General features: G+C 39.2%; 1 protein-coding gene across 1 annotated transcript in view; it reads right to left on the bottom strand.

The window, feature by feature from the left end:
* Positions 1–21,297, bottom strand: part of PAM (peptidylglycine alpha-amidating monooxygenase) — a 2,584,515-nt gene that overhangs the window by 2,554,343 nt on the left and 8,875 nt on the right. The window contains exon 2 of the mRNA XM_044063879.1: positions 19,719–19,759. The gene's annotated coding sequence lies outside the window, so the exon portion shown is untranslated. The remainder of the gene's footprint in view (positions 1–19,718; positions 19,760–21,297) is intronic.

Below are 21,297 nucleotides of genomic sequence, written 5' to 3'. Positions count from 1 at the left end.
GGAATTTAAGAACAATATGCAAGATATTCCTCCCCAGAATCTAGGTCCTCAGCTGAGGAATCTGGTTCCCTTGTCCTCTTAACAGGGGTGGAAGACAGGGAGGCTTCAAGGCATTAAGCAAACCTTGAGTAAAATCCTGTTGTTCACGTCGGGGATCTTTAGCAAAAGGGGTAATATGCTTGGTCTTTTGCCTTTTTTTAAGCGGGACATCTGCCCTAACAACCCTTGGTAGCTCAGTCCCTTGGCGGGATTTAATGATAGTATTAGGAATCTCTCCCCAGACTAAGATTTGAGGAATCTTCCTTGGCCCCTCAGAAAGAATCAACCATGGTTCTCCAACATCCAGAGTAGACATTTGAAAAGGCAAAGAGGACATAAGAGAACTCGGCTCCATGCCGGCCTCGGATGGGGTCACAGCAGTGGAATCTGAAGCAAGCAACAGACATTCTTCAGGGCTTATTGCCCTTCTTGGAAGACAAATGTTCCTCAGGACATGCAGATTCTGTCATAGTACACTGTACCTACAATTTAAGATGACGGTTCTCATGGTATATGAAGAGGGAAGACAAATGACTATGGAGGGTTTTACAGACAAATGCTTGACAGAGCACTGTGTATGATCATGGGAAGCACTTAGGTAAAAATGACACTGATTGTGATGGTCTTTATGGAGAAACTTCCTCCCACACTGACATTTTCACTTCTTGGATGATATGAACACAAGAATATTGATACTGAGAAAAATAGAGAAAAACTCCAACATGGCACTTATATGAAGACAGCTTGGTAACCAACACCGCAGCTAGGCATTCAGACTATCAATAATGGTGTATGGACTGGCAGCAAGAAATTTCCGAGTATTTATGTCCGTATGCCACCTTTATGCCCTATGCCCTACACAGGAAGCATACATCTGGCATATGCCTATAAAATCTAATGGCCTTGGTATACTGGCCAGACACTGGGCTATCCTTAGCAAGATATCCTTTCAGTGAAGAACACTGCAGTAGTGATATGGAAGGACACATAAGTCCACCTCTTTTCCTCTGTCCCTGATATTCTGCAGAATGTCTATCCAGAAATCCTTTCTTTACCAAATTCAAATTCATATGCTCAGTTCCTTCCAAATGTGTCTCTTGTACCATTGCTATTTACACTCTGCATTTCTTAATATAATTAAGTATTCTTTCCTTTTTGTGTACACCTTTGAGACCACTCGCATTCCATGATAATATGGAAAGTGACGCCATTATGATAAGAAGTCATTATTCCCAACTATTATATATGACAACTTTTTAAAATGTCTATTTCCAGCTTCTGTGATATATGCACTCAATGTTTGGCAGGTTAATCCTTTATACATGGTTTCTTATAATCAGCATTGGAACCTATGACACATTTTTCAAGACTTTATGTTTTAGTAAAAACCCTCAACCCCCCCCCCCACCCAGAACTTGTTAACCTAATACAAACACATAACTATGTACATCTTCAAATACTGAGGTTTAACCCTCCTAATAGGAACATTTGTGCTAAACAGACAGCTGCTAACAGTTCCTAATCAACCTGAAATTGCAGTTAACCATATTAAGATGCATGCTATTGCCTGTGCTTCCACTTACATTACTTTGTGCCTGTTCTTTTTTATCTTTACCTCCTCCAATGTGAAAACAAGTTGCATGTTTTCAGAAATTATTAATTTTAATCCTTGTAGAAACCAGTGTTGTGTCTTTTATTGCCCTATTATCAGCTTGCCATTACGGAAATGTCAGAGAAACAAAGAAAAATGTAGTTCTATGCTGCAGCCTGAAAGACAAGCTGAAACATTTATTACTAAAGGCAAACTTTTCATTATATCCATAGTCGTTTCCCCTTTGTTATTAGATTATGCAAAGGGTCTTAAATCAGACATTCACATATGCAAAAGTAAAAGAAAATTTACCAGCTCTGCATATAATATGATCTGTGCACTTTTACAACCCTTCCCCACAACAATCCAGGATTACAGCGATTAACTTAAACATTTTTTGTGTAGCTTTTTTTCTCTTTCTGCATTATAATGCCTACATTTCTTAATACCAAAAAAGAAGAAGAGAAAAAAATGGCATCTGTTTACTTTGATAACTTTATCACATACAAGAACTAAAAACACTTTACTATAAAATATCCATTTTGTATTGTGTAAAGTTTCATAGAAATACAGTGAAGGACAGAAATTGTTTTATATACAGTTACCTTTTTTCTTCTACTCCCCTTCCTCCGAGTCCTTCCAAACATTGATGGTGAAGTGAGGCTGAGGCAAATGCTTTTTAGTCCCCTACAAGTTTCAGAAAGTGAACAAAAGTCCACTCTTTAAACTTAGTCTTATACACATGCATTTGAGAAAGGCAACTGATGCTTTCCAGTCTCACATTTATTTAGTAATTTCTTTGCTGCTGGTCTTCTTCCTGTTCATCGCTATCTCCCAGCTCTAGATTCCAGAACAGTTCCAAGGTACTCATGATTCTTCTGGTGCCCTGTGCTTTTCTCTGTCTCTCAAGAATTTTTCATTGGAACATCAGAAAAAGGTTTCACTGGCAAAATCTCTTTGTGAGAAAATTGAAACAAGCCTATATTAACTCAAGCTCATCCAGTGTGAAAACAGAAACTGAGAAACAACAGCCAGTGATATTGACAGCTTGAGTAAAATTCAATTCCTGGCTAGAAAGTACACTGAATGGATGCCAACAAAGAGGAAACTAAGCCTGAAAAGGATCAACTAGAAAAGCTGATAAATGACAAGCAGAGTCCCCTTCTGTTTGACAGCTCATTTTTGTTGGATAGACTTTGGCATTTCATCCTTTGCCTGTCCTGCATCAACAAATGACTTTGATCCTCCAGAAAAGAAATATTCCGAAGACAACTGGATACAATTGCCTGTACCTCACCACCTGCCTCTCCACAATCCCTGATTGCTGGAATAAATGTGTTTCTGTTTTGCCTGCAGTACAGTGAATAGTCATTGTCCACAAACACTCTGTTTCCAACTTTTAATACTTTGCTCTTTTGCCCTATTTTGTCAGGATCAACTCTTTCTACAGGTGGTTTGCATCTTTACTAATAAAGTTCTTGACTGCTTTCTCATGGCCAGATTTGGAGCATACACACATTGTTCCCTTTCAATTAACAGTTCCTGTTGTGGAATACCTGTCCAGTTGCTTCTGTGTGCCATCATATAATCAATACAGTCTGTTCTTTCTAGTTTGTCTGGTACACCAGAGAACCTCAGATTTTCTCTACATGTTCTCACCTCTAAATCTACCATTTTTTGAAACATCTCTTCTTGAGCTTTCTCATACTCAGTTGGCCTTTTCTTCATTTTGACCTCTGATTTTTGCAGTTTTATCAGCTCATCTGAGTATCTGTTTAAAGCCTCTTCCATTTTTTCCAGCCTACTTCAGTTATTGTAATCAGCTGTAAGCACATTTGACTTTTTTTCCATTAGACTGCTGGAAGCCATGACTTGCACCAACGCTGGAGCTTGAACTGTTTTTTTTTTTTTTTTTTTTATGTAAACAGATGCAGGATTTTTCCCAGTCTGTTTTCTCGTCAACTTTTCTAGTTGATTTTCTTTCAGACTCTCTTAAATTTTTCTTTGCAAGTATCCAGGCAGTGTACTTTTCAGCCAGTAACTGAATTTTACTCAAGCAGACATCACTGGCTGTTTCTCATTTTCTTTTTTCACACTGGGAGAGCTGACATTAAGCTGTTCATCAGTTTGCAGCCATCTTGGAAATCCACAGCTATATGTTCTTCATGTGAATTTCTTGACATCCACTTCACAAATAAATAGCAACTTGTTTATGCCCACAGACCCAGTCATAATCCTCTATGCTGTACATTCTTTTCCCTAGATTTACTTTTTAACAAAAAAGTTTTGCAGCAGCTATGTTCAGAGCTGAACTGACAAGCCTAGTGTCCACCAACACAACAAATACAATCATCCATCTTAAGGATCTCTGTTAATCTGGAATTTGTGCACACATGGGTAGCAACTTAACATAATTCTTCCTAAGTACTAAGACATCAAGTTGCTCAGAAATGTAGTTATGTAAAACAAAGATTCATTATTCCTGCAGTGACACACTCAAAAGGCCTCATATTAAGTAATCAATGAAACTGTAGTCATAATTCAGAAAATCATAACACAGTCAGTAACCCAAGCAGATGACTTACACACAAAATGCATAATTAATCACTTTTGTAATTAATCACTTTTGTAGGGGGAAGGACAAGTCTCCTGCACCCCTCACTACTGCGACTCTAATTTCAAGGCCGCACAAACTTTGGGTTACAGGGAAAATTTCATAATGGGACCACACCCTGCAAGTATCACAACAAAAACGCTAATGTGTCTTCACTAGTTCACTTCTCCTCCCCCACTTCCATGTATCCTGACACAGATCTATGGTTAAAAGGTAATTTTTACTGCACCACACACTGCCTTTTAAAACACTTCAGTACAAACATCAGGTTCTTGCTAGTTTAAAAGAAAATGAAGTACCCTAAAAATGTAATAGAAGACCATAGGGGACCATAACATTTGTTGTTACTGTCACAGTTTTGTCCACTAATAAAACTAGTGCAAATGAGTAAGATATAATATGCATAACACAATAAACATAAGGACATGTTCTGACAGGTACCAGTGCCATGTCTCAACAGCCACAGCATGACCACTTTTCTTGAAAACAAATCTGGAAAACAATTTTTTTCCCCAGTATATATATATATATATATATATATATATATGTGTGTGTGTGTGTGTGTGTGTTTCTTAATGTAATTAAATACAAACTTACACTGGACCATCACATAGCAGAATGAGAAGTAAAATCCACTTTCAGTAATTTACTGCCAGTGCTAAACTTGAAATGCTTTAGCAATTCAGAGCACTTCCAAAGTTGCTCCTTACCTTATGTAAAAATCCCCCTCCACCCTCAGGTGCAGTTCAGAAATAATGACAATATACATATTTGTTTTTTTGCACCAACCCCACACTGACCATAAACCTTCCTTTCTGCCACTCAAGTTTGTGTACTTGCTTCTGGGGAAGCAGCCCTTCAGCCCCTTTGTTTCTCTAATGGAACAGGTTGAGTCATTTGGGAGTGGTGCTGTCATTCATATGAGGATATCTTAAGGCCTTAGTGTTCTCCTGTATATGCCCCTAAATGTGCAAGGGGTTGGTATGCTATAGGCACACCCCCTCTCTGCATGTATGTAATCATAGGTCCTGACAAACTGTAAACAGTACTTCCATTTGATCCTTGGTCTCAAATGAGAATTCCCCTATATACATGTGTCCAGGCCCATGTTCACTTATCCTGAAAGTGAGGCAAGCCTGCTCAGTCATTCTATCCCTTTCCCAAGCCAGGTCTAAGAAGTGCCAAGTCACCAAATGATCTATGGTCACTGGGGTCATACTCATGGTGCTACAGGTGCTGAATTACATTCAACAGTCCCAGAATGGCACAAGTCCAGACATCACCAAGCTAGTAGTGAGCACTGCAAAGGCTGATGCTCTTGATAGTTATTCTACAGGCTGAGCAGTAGGTGGCAGCTGCCAAAGGAAAGGCAAGACTGCATTTGCAAGCTGCATGATCAGAACCAGAAAGGGCAATGATTAACTGGGGTGATTTCAGTTTAAGTAAATGGTTAAACAAGTGGTCTGAAAGTAAATCAGGAGGGAAAGATAAAATCACTACAGTAGGAAATCACTGGAATTAAAACAGTTCAAGAATGTTGCTTGGAGTAGAGGGATGAAGCCCTGACTACACTCTAGGTAACCCACGTTCGAATAGCAGAATGGACACTGGAGGAGCTGGAATTAGGGATTGGTCTGAAGTGGGTAATACATACCTTGTCCATCCTGGAGGGGGAAGGAGGGGAAGGCATGGTTCAGAACTGCACGGTAAATTCCCCTAGTCAGGTTTGAAAGCCCTTGCTGAGAACTGTACAGGAATGTAGCCAGAAACTAGTGTATACATGGAAGTACACATGCTTCAAAGGACTAGCAAAGCATAGATTAGCTACTGGGGGGTACTGCTAAAGCAGAAAAAAAACCATGCTGACTGTCTGAAGGTTGCTCACAACCAGCTCACCCATGAGGAATAAAAGGGTCAGTCAAGTCCCACAAGGAATAATAATCAGGCAGTTGGGAAACGCAGAAACAAAAGAAGTTCATAGACAGATCAGAGGACTTAAAGGCTCACCAAATTATGGTATACATGAGGTGGAGAGGCTTAATAAGTCTAATATAATAAGGTCTAATAAGGTGGAGTTACCTAATAAAATGATTCTGCCATTATCAGCATTCTGAAAAGACGAAACTCCAGTGAAACTGGTGTTCAGGTACAGCAGTTTTAGGAGGGGGCTTATGGTCTGTTCTGCATACTGCAGCTGGTAATGTTTCTTCATCTCCTTGAACTGTATGTATGCAGTAACAGAACTCTCCCATAAATATCCATATTTATAATAATCCATGTTTCCATCAACTTCCTGTTCTCATAATGGACAAGCTCACTCCCGTGTCTTTAGCACTTCAGTAGCACTGAACAAGTGGAATGTCAGCAATCAAAAAACGTTAAAATCACAAGGAATGCAAATATTACTAAAACAGCATCTTTCAACTATATGTGTCTAATAGGACTATTCAGAATAAATAGACTCAAGCTAACTAGCTGTCTGTAAATGCCATACACTATTTTACATTACAAGGCAGGCAGAAAACACTAATCTATTATTAATCAAGGATCACAGAAAAAATATAAATAATCCGAAAATATGGGAGCGAATTTTCAATATTGTATTGGCTTAATGTCCCGAATCCAGTTTAACCCCTGGACATATATACCTTAAAATGAAAGCTAGTAGCAATAATCTGTTACAATATTAGACCTGTGGATAATCTCTCTCAGATATTCCTTTTTTTTCCTTTATTGATTTTGGTTAACCAATGGAAGCATTCATGTAAATAGTGTGTGTGTATATATATATATATATATATATATATATATATATATATATATATATATTGTAGTATTGTTGTTATAAGTATTATTTGGGAATTTTTTGTTTTTCTTTTTTCTTTAATGTTGTATGAACAATTGGTAAAACAATAAAGAGTTATTATTGAAAAAAAAAAAGTAAACACTAATCTGAGGTTCTAACTATTTGAGATTAGTCACTACTACCACCCTGGTTCACCTTATGGGATTGCTCCTTCTACAGTTACTGTTATCCTGGGTCTAGTGTTTTCCTCGGAAATGGTATTTCTAACAGCATCCATAATCCATCCCACAAAATGCACCTCCAAAAGCAGGTGATAACTACAAGGGAGACGGAGAGATAAGTGGGAAAAGGCTGGTTAGGTGGAGTGCTATGGTGGGGTAAGGGGAATTTTTTCAAGTTTGTTACATGCAGTGAAGCAGCAAGCAAGAATCTTACTCCAGTAGACACAAGGGGCTCTTACTGGACACTGCAAACTAGAAATGTATAAGGAACTGTTTAGGAGATGGGCCCTGCAAAAATACACTGTACATCTGGGAGAGGTAGAATTTTTCAGTGGAATTGAAATAATTCAGAGCTGGATTATATGGAACTGAGTTTCAGATAAATTTAAGAGTCACAAATTAACTGCAAAACTAGACCAACAAGGTGAAACCAAGCCACATCTCTGGTCATGTGTTTGCATGCCTGGCTTGTTTTTAATTAAAAAAAAACAATGACTGGAATCATAGGCGAGATGTACTATAAGGATTTATGTTAGCAAATAAAAGAACATAAATGAACAAAATGGAGCTTCCAAATCTAACAGGATAAAGTAGGTATAACAAAATCAATTAATTAGCACAGCTGTACTGCTGTATTAAAGTTTACAGCTGAAACAGTGCCACTATCAGCATATGAAAAATAAACCTGCTTTAAACATTACTGATTGACAGCTCAGAACATATGTTACTAGAAGCCTGAAGTAGTACCACTGCTGACTGTACTAATGGAAAGCAATGAACTTGATATGCTAACTGCAGCAACAGTTTGTAATTGCTGTGCATCTGTTTTGATGCATAACTTAAAAGTCTATCTTGATAAACTTACTTCATTATAAGAGCATACAGATGGTATATGTTTTAGTCATTCGGATATTGTACAGATGAAGTAATGTGCTACACTTGTGTATGGGTGCAAGTCAACACAAAATTAATCACAGAAAGCTATCAGTGTTCTAAGTATATACTGTAGGATACTTAATCTTTTGAAATTAATTCTGTTGTGACTTTTTAAAAACTGTAAATAGGAATTCAGGAAAATTATACACAAAACTCACATTTATTTTTGAGAACTATGCACCTCTAAAACCTATCTCAAATGAATGTCCCCAGCTTTTCATGCCAAGTAGTTCACTTGGCAAACAGATTTTAAATCTAAGGGGGTGGCACAGTGTCACCTCACAGCAAGAGGTTCCCTGGTTCGATTTACTGCTGGTGTGCTTTGTGTGTGGAGTGTACATGTCCTCCTTGTGTTTGCATGGGTTTCCTCTGGGTGCTCAATTTTTCTCCCAGATTCCAAACACATGCAATAGGTGGATTGGACATTCTAAATTGGTCATAGGTGTGAGTGGGCATGTAAGTGTGTGGTGTGGAAGAACTACTATGGCAAGGCGGTGTAAACCTTGGCTGTAAATGATTGTCACTGTGCAAAAAATGTTAAAAAGGGACTGTGGATGGATGGATCTCACACAAGTATCAAGCTATTAAGCTTATTTGCTGAACTGATATATTACTGCTTATCACAACCACCAACTGCTCAGAGACTATTTGACCATCCCAGTTCTACAGCTTATTGTTCAAATTATTAGTGGACTGGCTTGTAAAGAAGGACCAACCCAGCTATAAATGCAAGATCCTACACAATATTAGAAGGAGAAAAGCTACCTTTGTCATGGGATTATCATAAGTACTGGTAATCGCATGGAAACATTTATTTATTGTTGTTAAATAAGTTAAATAAGAAAGAAAAATAGTTTAAGCTAGTCAAAATAAAGCATTGTTGAATCTTGTCCATTTATTTTCTAACTACAATCAAATAAACCTGGATTCAAAAATACATCCAGAAGGCAGAGAAATCATTTGCAAGTGACCACAGTGACATTAAACTCAATCCAATCATCAGGGTGGCTTGTGTTTGTAGATGCACAGGGCTATTACCTTGTGTACACCAAGCAAGTCTAAATGCACAGACTATTGATGGGGCAACACTGTAGCCAACTGAAAGGCACTATACCCCCTATTTCATGTGAATCAGTACATTGTATGTAGAGTTACCTAACTACCTATGTGATCCGAAACATTCTCTTAAAACAAAACTGCAGCTGATGTGCCTGCTAACAACAAAGAAATTTGGCTTTTATAGCAAATAACAACATAAAACTGAGTATTTTAATTTGCTCTACCCATCTCTTTTTCTTCTTTCTTTCTACTCAGTCTAGCTAAGGAGGAGAGAAAAACAAGTAACAGTCCACCTTTGTCTGAATTAAACAAAACATTTTTTTCTGTGAAGAAAATTAGAACTTCCTAAACCTGAAGAGGATAAAGGAATCTTTCAAAAATGAATGAGTGTGCAACAGCAGGGAGAAGAAAACAGTAAACGCTTGAGTTACATTAGTCAACATGTCAGGTTTACTACTATCCACTATCACAGTCATTGCTGACTGTGCCACTGGAGATGAGTTACTTTGCCATGCTGAGTGCTGATGACACAGTTTTAGGCTGCCACTTGTTGTCTAGGACAGCAAATCATACAGATTTAGTAAATTTGCATAAAACGTATAGTAGCCACTGAGGCATAAACTTATAGCAGCCACTGAGGCAAAGTGTTTCTCTTCCCCATGCATGCAAACCAGCACAAAAATGGCAATATGATATGCTTTTATCCTGCAGCTCTCTCAGGCAGGAGTTGTCAAGCAGTCACTAACAAACTGATATGATGCGCCTTCAAAAATAAAATGTAATGATACACTGAATCTCCATTAACAGAAGAATGATGATCAGACAGACAAGAAGTTGTGAAGGTGGCCACTTGACTGACTAATTTCTAGTTTGTTCTATGAAACATCATCGATATCAGAGAGCACTGGCTGGTAAATGGACACTATCATTTTTAAGATAGATTACTGCATTTAACTATGAGATTTTTGTGATCTGTTAACTACTGGTAGTTATGAGATACTGCAATCTGTCTACTACTAGTACGTGAGAGCACAATATCATCGCTAGAGTGCATACATATGAAAGATACTTAATGTATAGGAATGCAGTACTTTTGTAAACGCATTTCTTCAGGCAGTTTAAAAGTATGGAAGAAAAAATATGTTCAGTATAGAATACTTCAATACTTAGGCTAATATGGAAGGAAATTACTTTACCTGTCAACTGTAAGGTAATGGCATCAAGATAAATACGTTTGTGGTACTAATGAGTGGCTCCCTTTCCTGATGGTAATGATGTTTTACCAGCATTAAGTTAACTAGGCATAAAACTACAAATCAGTGAATGCCTATGTAGCAAAAAGCTGTGTTTGTGCATGTTAGTCTGTGCCACTGTAGAGAAAACAGATAAAATATTATAAAGCACCTTGGTTTCCAGGCAATGAAATGAAGGACAGCAATACAAATCATGGGAAAGCCAGATTCAAAACCACAGGCTGGTTTACTGACAGACGTAACATATGATTAAGAGAGTTTACCTTTACATGTGCGTATTGCACATGGGTGACCGACAATTGTTCGAAAGACAGTTTGCAAGGTTTGCAAACGTCGAACGGAAGAAGGTTCGAATGTGCAATGAGCGAATGCACAGTGAGAGTCGCTCATTGCACATTCAGCATTCTGGGGCAGATTGCACTATAGTGGGGAGTTGGAAATTGTTCCTTTCCCCACTGTAGTGCGATCTCGGAGTTAGAATAATAAAGTAGGGGGGGTGTGGGGGGCTTGCCCCCCTGCATTACACTATCTAATTTTGTTGTCGACATTTATGTTCGAAACACAGTGAATCAGCTGTTCGATTTGCTACTTTTTGAACGATAGGAGACTGCGAGATAGGATGTATGAGCACTTGTATGCAATTAGGACATGTAAAGATGACAACGCACTGGCCAAACATATTGCATTGTTCCCAGGACATAGTTTTAGCTTTATGGCTATAGACCATGTACCCTTAAAAATCAGAGGGGGCCCTGTATCTTTAATACTAGAAAATTGTGAGCTGGATTGGCAGTTGCGCTTGGACGCTTTCTGTTTCCCTGGCCTTAACACTAACTGCAACATTGCCCCAGTTCTTAAATTAAAAAGTTATTTTAGGTAAAACCTACTGTTATTATATAGTTTTCTCTGACTTCAGGTCTGACCAGTATATCAGGCAACACATATTGGATGACTTGGCAGTCTTGTGTGTTTTCAGCACCTTGCACTAACACATTGGGTCTAGCTAGTTGACTTGACCGTCTTCTATTCAGGGTTTGCTTAACCTAACAGTCAGGGATATAACCTAGTCTCAGTGGTCTTAGTAGGAAGACACAATGGATTTTCACGTGCTGAATCTTTTAGGTCGACGTGTTTTCCGTAGGGCAAAGGATATTTTTCCCTTTCCTTTCTTCCCCTTCTTCTTTCTTCTCTTTTCCTTAGTCCTGCATGGTTACAGCACAAACAGAATGTTTAATAAACTAAGCCTGAACAAATATGAGCAGTATTTAACCCTTATACACACCTCATATAAGGTAAATTTGTTTTTAATGTTTTAAGAGAGTATCAGAGTATACTTTTCGATAGATCTACTTACATATTTTGTATAGTAGTTTATTGTAAACAGTAATGACATCTGTTTTTTGTCATCTATATTATTGTTAAGTCGCTGAGATCTTTTTTCATATAATTGAATCCATTTCTTATTGTTGTGTGCTACTTTTAAAAATGATTTTAAATGTGGGATGCCTTTATCTTTTTAGCACTTTGTATGTGTTTTTAAATACAACTGTTCGGTAACAGGAAACAGGAATATGTCATTTCCTGATGTAGTATTTTTAAAGTGAGTGTTTTTTGTCTAACTTGTTTCTCTGAAGAAGCTGCAGTGGTCTGTATGAAAACGCCTTTTGGTTTGTTCAAAATAAAAGCGTTAAGAAGCTTTTTGACTCGGAGGCGTTTCTGTCTGCAAACAAGGTTCCTCATTGTGTACTTTTTGGTCTGACTTGTTTGAAAGCAGTTTTTGTGGTTTTTCGTAGGAGGATTCCTGTTGGTTTGCAGCTTTGCAGCCTTTCGTGTTTTACCTTGCTTTACCGGTAGTTGTTAGCAGTTGACTAACAGTTGAGTTAATGGCAACTGGCAGTACTGCTATGGACACTGACTTAACTTCGCTGATAGCAGGTCTATCAGCTAGACTGGATGACATGAACTCGAGGATGGATACGATGCAAGCTTCCTTCCATGCACTGAGAAATGGTCCGAGCCGGAATGGTTTGACAATAGAGCACAGCCAGGGCCCAAATGAAGATTGGATCCCAGCAGCGCAACCTAACCCTCGGACTATGTCATCTGCCGATGTTCTTGGCACAGGAATGAGCCAAGGACCTGGATTACAGCTTTCCGGTTTAAGTCCGAGTGGCCTGGAAGCAAATAGACGGACTGGTTCGTACGCTGCAGTGGCCTCTAACGATCGTACCACCGTCCAAACAACTTCTCGGAATGGAGCAGTTGCTGGTTCCAGTAATGACAATATACTCACAGGGTCTAATAATAGAATTCCAGACCTCGGTGGCTGGCTATTGGACACTACTAACTTGCTTTTCACCGAGCAAGGAATAAATACAGGTACTGTCGCAAATAATGATGGCTTGTGCTTATCAGAAAAGCTTAAGATTTTTGACTCTAAATTATTAAAATTAAAAAAACTGCAGCTTGAGTCTGCTTACTTCAAGCAATGCATTAATGAAAATATTGTACCAAAAGGCTTGCGGAATAATTTTACGCCTTCTGGTTTAATTTCAGACCATGACTTCTTGATTGACCTGGAGGCTCTTTTTCAAAAACATGGTGCTGAGTTAATGAATGTTATTATTAAGCACTATGGTGCAAATGTTGATGTTGTATTAAAAGAAATTAATGATTTAGACAATGAAATTAAGCAACATTTAGATTTTAATAGATACCAGTTCGATTACGGACGGATCTTGTCCAGTATTGATACTCTGCTACTTAAACTAAAGGGAAACAAGAGTAAAGAATTGAGTAGGGACAGAGAGGCTTATGGTAAAAATGCTGCTTACCCTAACCTTAAAGTGACCAGACATGTTCGTATAAGTAGTAATAATGAATATCCTGTCCAAACACTAGGTGAGGATGAGGACGGGGTAGAAGACCTTGATGAAGAAGACTCTGGGAATGTCCATGCCACCCCAACACCTAGAAGGAGTAATAGAATTAAGGGCTTTGCTAAAGATAAGGGAAGCCACGAGAGAAGCGACAAAGGTCACAATGACAATAGGGGGCACAACACTTATAATGCAGAGAATAGTAACAACAAAAATTTTTTAGGGCAACGCAGCAAGAAGTCTTACAGGAACAGAACGAAGTAACAAACTTGCCCCTGCTTGACCCCATACCTAACTTCTTGGTGGCAGATTGTTCTAGTATAGTCGACGCTGATGCCTCCAGCTCACCTTCTTATGGTGGGCCCCCTGTTATTCTCACTAACACGAATGGCGACTTTACCATTTACAATTTTTCTGACATCATTTTGGACCAACAATTGATAGAATTGTTAGCTTTTGGAAACACTTTTGTTCCAACTTCCTATGGGAATGTTGCTAAAGAAATTATTGAACTAAAGTGTTTTGTAAGAAAAATGAATCTTAAGTTACTGTTCAATCATGAAACAGAGGTTGTGAATCATGGTGAAGTAAACGCCATCCCCAATGTAGGACTTCCAAAACTGTCCAGTGTTTTAATCCTCCATTACATTCTACGTTGGAATTGTTTGAGAACATGTGTGAATTTGATTTTAGATTTTTGGGTAACAAATATAATGAATATAATAGGCCTACAACTCCCAATATTTCTAAAGAACAACGCTTATTACTGGATGAACTTAGTCAGTTACCTATAATGGGTGTTAAAACCGGACAAGGGAGGAGGCTTGGTGATTTTTCATAAAGTCACCTATAATGAGAAGATGACGTAATACCTTGATAGTGATGCCTACACAAAAGCTTCAAGAAATGAAGTTAACGGTACCACACAAAGGATCAGGGGATATTTTAGGGACCTTTTCTTAACGGGGAAAATTGATATTAAGACATATAATTATATTGACATCATGTCTTCTAAGATCCCCGTTATGTTTGGGATCCCTAAAATCCATAAAAGTGTTACTGACCCCCCTATGAGAGCTTTAATTGACAGCAGATCCTCTATTACTTACCCATGTTCCAAACTAATCACACACATCTTGGACAAATACGTTAAGTACATTCCAAGTGTGTGTAAGGACTCATGGACATTTTTGGACAACATAAACAAACTGCCATTCAATGAAGACGACAACTTGTTAACTATTGATGTCATTGACCTCTATACGTGCATACCGCACTTAGAGGCGGTTGAATGGACAGGGTCAATGTTACAAAATTTTGGGGCGTCTAGATTGGAGGTCGAACTGGTTATGGAATTACTTGAAATAGTACTAACCAGTAACTACTTCCTATTTGACGGTGACTTCTATTTACAGAAACGGGGGGTAGCGATGGGCTCCCCATGTGGAGCAGGTGTGGCAAACTATGTAATGGGGTACTGGGAAGCAAACATCTTGGCTGATCTCCCTGGTATTATGGCCCCTGTTACCTTCTACACCCGCTACCTTGACGACATGTTCCTTCTGTTTAGGGGGTCAGAATTGGAAGCGAAAAACTTAGTGGATAATATTAGTAATTCCACTGAGTTCCTGAAGTTCACTTTTAAATTTTCTACCATCGAGCTGGATTATTTAGATGTCAAACTTACGAAGGATATTTGTCATCAGTGCTTCAGGTCCACCGCCTTTAGAAAGCCACATACTGCAATTCTTTCCTGCACTTCACCAGCTTTCACCCTCACAAACAGAAAAGATCTATAGTGAAGGGACAGCTGGTGAGGGCAGGAAGAATGTGCAGCACCCTTGTGGATTTTGTTAAGGAATGTTCATTTCTGAAGGAAATGTTCACTAACCGTGGCTATCCTGAAAAAATGGTTTGTGAACTTATTGAGGAAGTTACTCTTAAAAGAACTAGAGGCTTCTACACCCCTTTATTGACTAAACAAAAGGTCTCCTCAAGTGTAGTTAGTAGTTTCACAGATGAGGTGCCTATAAGTGGTCTAATAGGTAGCAATGTTGACCGCAGAGAATCAAATACAGATTTATCTTTGAGCTTCGTCACTATTTTTAGTACTAATTCAGAAGCAATTCTGGACATCATCCGTAAGAATTGGAGGTTGATATCCTCAAACCCATCATTAGCAGGAAAATTGGGAGACGAACCTAGATTTATTTTTAAACGATCTAAAAATTTGAAGGAACTATTACAAAGGGACATCCAACAGCATAGTTTTTATAAAAGGAAAGGAATGTCCAGATGTGGATTCTGTAACTTCTGTAACAATGTCCGAACAGGGGAGACATTCCTTGTTAGGGACAGGAAGTTTGTCATCAAGCATGCACTTAATTGTGAGAGCAAATCAGTTATATACATTGCTATGTGCAACTGCTGCTCTGGGTTCTACATCGGAAAAACCGATAGGAGACTGCGAGATAGGATGTATGAGCACTTGTATGCAATTAGGACATGTAAAGATGACAACGCACTGGCCAAACATATTGCATTGTTCCCAGGACATAGTTTTAGCTTTATGGCTATAGACCATGTACCCTTAAAAATCAGAGGGGGCCCTGTATCTTTAATACTAGAAAATTGTGAGCTGGATTGGCAGTTGCGCTTGGACGCTTTCTGTTTCCCTGGCCTTAACACTAACTGCAACATTGCCCCAGTTCTTAAATTAAAAAGTTATTTTAGGTAAAACCTACTGTTATTATATAGTTTTCTCTGACTTCAGGTCTGACCAGTATATCAGGCAACACATATTGGATGACTTGGCAGTCTTGTGTGTTTTCAGCACCTTGCACTAACACATTGGGTCTAGCTAGTTGACTTGACCGTCTTCTATTCAGGGTTTGCTTAACCTAACAGTCAGGGATATAACCTAGTCTCAGTGGTCTTAGTAGGAAGACACAATGGATTTTCACGTGCTGAATCTTTTAGGTCGCACGTGTTTTCCGCAGGGCAAAGGATATTTTTCCCCTTTCCTTTTCTTTCCCCTCCCCTTCTTCTTTCTTCTCTTTTCCTTAGTCCTGCATGGTTACAGCACAAACAGAATGTTTAATAAACTAAGCCTGAGCAAATATGAGCAGTATTTAACCCTTATACACACCTCATATAAGGTAAATTTGATTTTTAATGTTTTAAGAGAGTATCAGAGTATACTTTTCGATAGATCTACTTACATATTTTGTATAGTAGTTTATTGTAAACAGTAATGACATCTGTTTTTTGTCATCTATATTATTGTTAAGTCGCTGAGATCTTTTTTCATATAATTGAATCCATTTCTTATTGTTGTGTGCTACTTTTAAAAATGATTTTAAATGTGGGATGCCTTTATCTTTTTAGCACTTTGTATGTGTTTTTAAATACAACTGTTCGGTAACAGGAAACAGGAATATGTCATTTCCTGATGTAGTATTTTTAAAGTGAGTGTTTTTTGTCTAACTTGTTTCTCTGAAGAAGCTGCAGTGGTCTGTGGCGAAAACGCTCTTTTGGTTTGTTCAAAATAAAAGCGTTAAGAAGCTTTTTGACTCGGAGGCGTTTCTGTCTGCAAACAAGGTTCCTCATTGTGTACTTTTTGGTCTGACTTGTTTGAAAGCAGGTAAACCAATTAAGAGTCTGAAAAGAGTAAAGACATCCACAATAATATGAATACTGTCAAACTACATACCTGCAATAATGGGGAAGGATTACATTAAAGGTGGGAATAATTAGGAACCTCACATGGCCTTCCTGAAAACATTGGAGGGGATAAATGTATCTCCAAACACCATCATACTAGGTGACTTCCACTACCCTAATATAGACTGGGAACACTACTCAAGCCCGAACACTCTAACCCAAAGATTCCTGGAGTTCATAAACTCAAATGCCATGGAACAACTAGTCACCATCCCCACAAGAGGAGAAAACATACTTGATCTCATCATCATGAACATGGGATCAAAATGTTCAACACTGGAAGTATACCCCTCACTGGTGAGATCATATCATAAACTAATCTCGCTGGAGGTCCTCATCCCGCCCCCACCTAAAACAAAAAAGACCACAGTGAAAAACTTCTCAAAAGCAGATTTCACACTTCTAAAAACTAGTGTAGTCTCCTTTAAGGCCCCTGAGCCAGTGGTAAACATTACTCAAACCGCTGAATCACTTACAAATGCCTTCTACTAGCACCTACAGGACTGCATGGATCAGGCAATCCCAAACAAAACTAAGACTCTCTGTACCAAAGGCAAGCGTCCAGTCTGGTGGACCCCAGCCATAAACAAGCTCTACAACAAAAGGAGGAAGCTACTACAAGATAGAGCAAAATCCTTGAAAGGTAAGACACCTTTGATCATTATAAGTAAAAAACTAAGAGCTCTCATAAAATCATCCAAGGCAAATTTTGAGAGAAAATCGCCAAGGACTCTAAAGAGAATCATAAGGCCTTCTTTAGCTATGTTAGAAACCTAGGAGGAAACTCCCAGATATGCTCAGAATTAGTTCAAAATGATGTGAAAATTACTGAACCTACACACATTGCCAACATACTGGCTGACAGGTTCAGTGCAAACTTCTCCCGCCCCCCCAAAAGGAGAGATATCTATTCCAGAGGATTGTAGCCCCCAAACATCTCCAACGCCCAGGTGAGAACTGCCCGCACTAAGGCAAAAAACACAGCATCCATGGGACCGGATGGTGTCCCCGGCTGTGTGCTTCACGAACTCAACGAGGAATTAAACCCACAGTTAGGACAGCTGTTTAATCTTAGCCTCACCTCAGGATACGTACCCAAGGAGTGGTGCACGGCGACTGTGGTCCCACTTCATAAGGGCGGTGCCTCCACAGACCCTGGAAATTACAGCCCCATTAGCTTGACAAGCCTTATCTGCAAAGCCATGGAGAGGATCATAATGGAACTCATAAATAAAGACATAGGGAACTTGCAGACTTTGGATCCAACCCAGTTTGGCTTTGTCAAAGGCAGATCCTGCCTCTTAAACTTGGTTGACTTTTTCGAGACAGTCACCAAGGCCATTGATGAGGGAAAGGCAGTCCATACAGCCTACCTCGACCTGGCAAAGGCCTTCGACACAATACCCCACTCAGGTATCATCGAAAAACTCATCAGCTTGAATGTAAACCCATACATCACAAGATGGGTTGCAAACTGGCTAAGTGACAGAACCCACAGGGTCAGAGTTGCTGGAGCCATGTCAGACTCAAAGCCTGTCACAAGTGGTGTCCCACAGGGCTCAGTCCTGGGTCCACTCTTGTTCGGCATCTACTTTTCCCAAGTACAAGCAAACACAGGAGGGTTATGGCTGACAAAGTTTGCAGATGACTGCAAACTGGGCGCCATAGTCGAAAACACATCTGACACAGATATCCTCCAGAAGGGCCTCACAGAAACGGATAACTGGTGCCAGAGCCATGGCCTGAAGTTAAACGCCAAAAAATGCATAGTCATACCCTTCAGGAAAAACAAGGTTACCCCTAGCTACCATATAGGTGGCAATCCACTGAGCACAGAAAAAGTCATCAGGGATCTGGGGACCCAGGTTGACAGTAGCCTTCGCTTGACACTCATGTTGCTAAAGTAGTTAGGAAAACCTTCTATATCGCCCACCTGATCATGAAGGGATTCACATCTAGATCAAGGGAGGTCATCGTCCCCCTGTACTCATCACTCATTACACCTATGATTGAGTACAATGCCCCGTTCGGAATGTATCTGAGCAGACACCTGCTGCAGCTTGAAAGGCCCCAAAAGTTCCTCACCAAAAGGATAAAGGGTCTCAAAAATATGTCTTATGCTGCCCGACTGAAAGAACTCCAGCTCTATTCAGTCTCATACCGCTTGCTCAGAGGTGACCTGTGCCTGACATATAAGGCCATGTCAAACCCAGATTTGATGAATATGCTTCACCTCAAAAAATCTAGATCCCTCAGAACCACAAGGGCGGGAGACTTAAACCTTGACACGGTTATAAATAGAACGTGCTGGAGGGACAGATTCATCACCCAGAGACTCCCTATGCTGTGGAACAAAATCCTCTCTGGCCTTGTTCAAGAGGAATCTTGACCAATGGATGGGAGATTGCAGATATACCCCAGGGATTACTTCAGTGTCACTGCTTGACAGAGGCACAGCAAAATGATAGGCATAGTTTTTATTCAAACTAAAGGGGTGGCGAAAGCCACATAACTATGGGCTAGGCTTATAAATGCCCTTGGGCAGATAGCCTAGTATGAACCTATGAACCTATAAAATGAAAAATGCAGGTATTTACCTGATGCAGGGATGAAAGGATACGAAGACCATTTTTCAGACCTACAGGTACAATAAAAGAAATGTTAGCATACAACAGAATTCATAATGAAATTACATTTACCTATGAAGGTGAACAGCATGATGATAAACAGTGCTACTAAATAATGTAAACATCATACATGATGCTCTAGCATTGCTAGATAGATGGTATGCATCTATGTTAGTAGAAAAATTGTTGCCACCAAAGGATATAAATCTAAATTTATTTATTTATCTTTTGTTGACTGGGTTAGTTCACCTAGGCTAGTACCCTCTTTTCAGGGGAGACCCGAGATGGCATTTATACTACCAGGGGAAATTTGGCCAGGGCATCAGGGAATTTCCTCTACTCTTTTCCACAGATGCTGTGGGATCTTTTACACTCACCTGAGCTACCACCAACTCATGGGGATGGGGTCTCAACAACTTATCAGAAGGTCGGCACACTCAGGAGTGCAGCACCTCCCTTATGCTGCACTGCAGTGTCAGCAATCAATCTACATGGTGTGAGAATAGAACCCACAGCCTGCTGCACCAAAGGCGAATGTGCTACCTGTTACCTGGTGTGGGAATAGAAACCACAGCTTTCTGCACCAAAGGTGAGTGTTCTACCTGCTGTGCCACTGACATTGTGAGACATAAAAGAGATCCAACACCACAGGTCAGAGATAAAAAGTGGCTAGTGGCCTTATGGTGAGGTATTATGGGAATGTTTTGGGTAATATTTATTTATTTATTTATTTATATTTTACATTTGTTAACCGGGAAAGTCCAACTGGATACATATTCATTTTCAGTGGAGGCCCAGAGAGAAAAGCTCCGGAAATACAAGAATAATTTAACAAATACAGTTAGAAATATAATATCAACAGTTCAGATAACAATTAATACAAAGAAAGATTGCAGGAGATAATAAGCTGAGAGAAAATTAGGGAGTAAGTTTGGGTAGTAAGGTGTAGAGAGCAATATAATTACTGAGTAGAAATGCCAGAAGAAATGAGGAAGAGAAAAATATAAAGCAATGAGCATAATAGAGAGGTAGCCTGAGGAGGGAGATATTATATTATAATAGTTATATATATAATTACTATATTATATAATATTGCTTAAACTGTTCATCGCATGGAAATATACATATGCTAGCACTAAACAACCTTACAGAATAAGTTCCAAACATCATTTGGAGAACTTTTTTTCCACTGAAAAAGTAATATAATGCAACAGAAGAAAAGTAATGCATCCTCTGAACTAAAATTTTATACATTCAAGAATAATCTGCCTGCCAATGGTGTTATTCAGGAATGCCTTTTAGTGAACCAACAAGGAAGCATTGATGGTCAAAATGCAGCAACTACAAAACTGGGAAGATAACCCTCTTTCTAAATATTTTTTCCCTTCAGTACTTCTAACCTGTGTTCTACTGTCAATTTCATTCTCCTCTACTGTTGCACTTGATTAAGATAAAACAGCTCTTCATAGGATCATACGAGGTCACTAGGCTAATGACTCCAGGGCCCTTACAAGTCTAAACAAGTTCAAGTGTTCCCAATGGTGTCTGG

Source organism: Protopterus annectens, chromosome 2.part2 (genome assembly GCF_019279795.1).
Source record: "Protopterus annectens isolate FY-2018-M chromosome 2.part2, PAN1.0, whole genome shotgun sequence".
Lineage (NCBI taxonomy): Eukaryota > Metazoa > Chordata > Ceratodontiformes > Protopteridae > Protopterus > Protopterus annectens.
The sequence above is the reverse complement of the archived record's forward strand: the minus strand, read 5'-3'. Positions and strand labels throughout refer to the sequence as shown.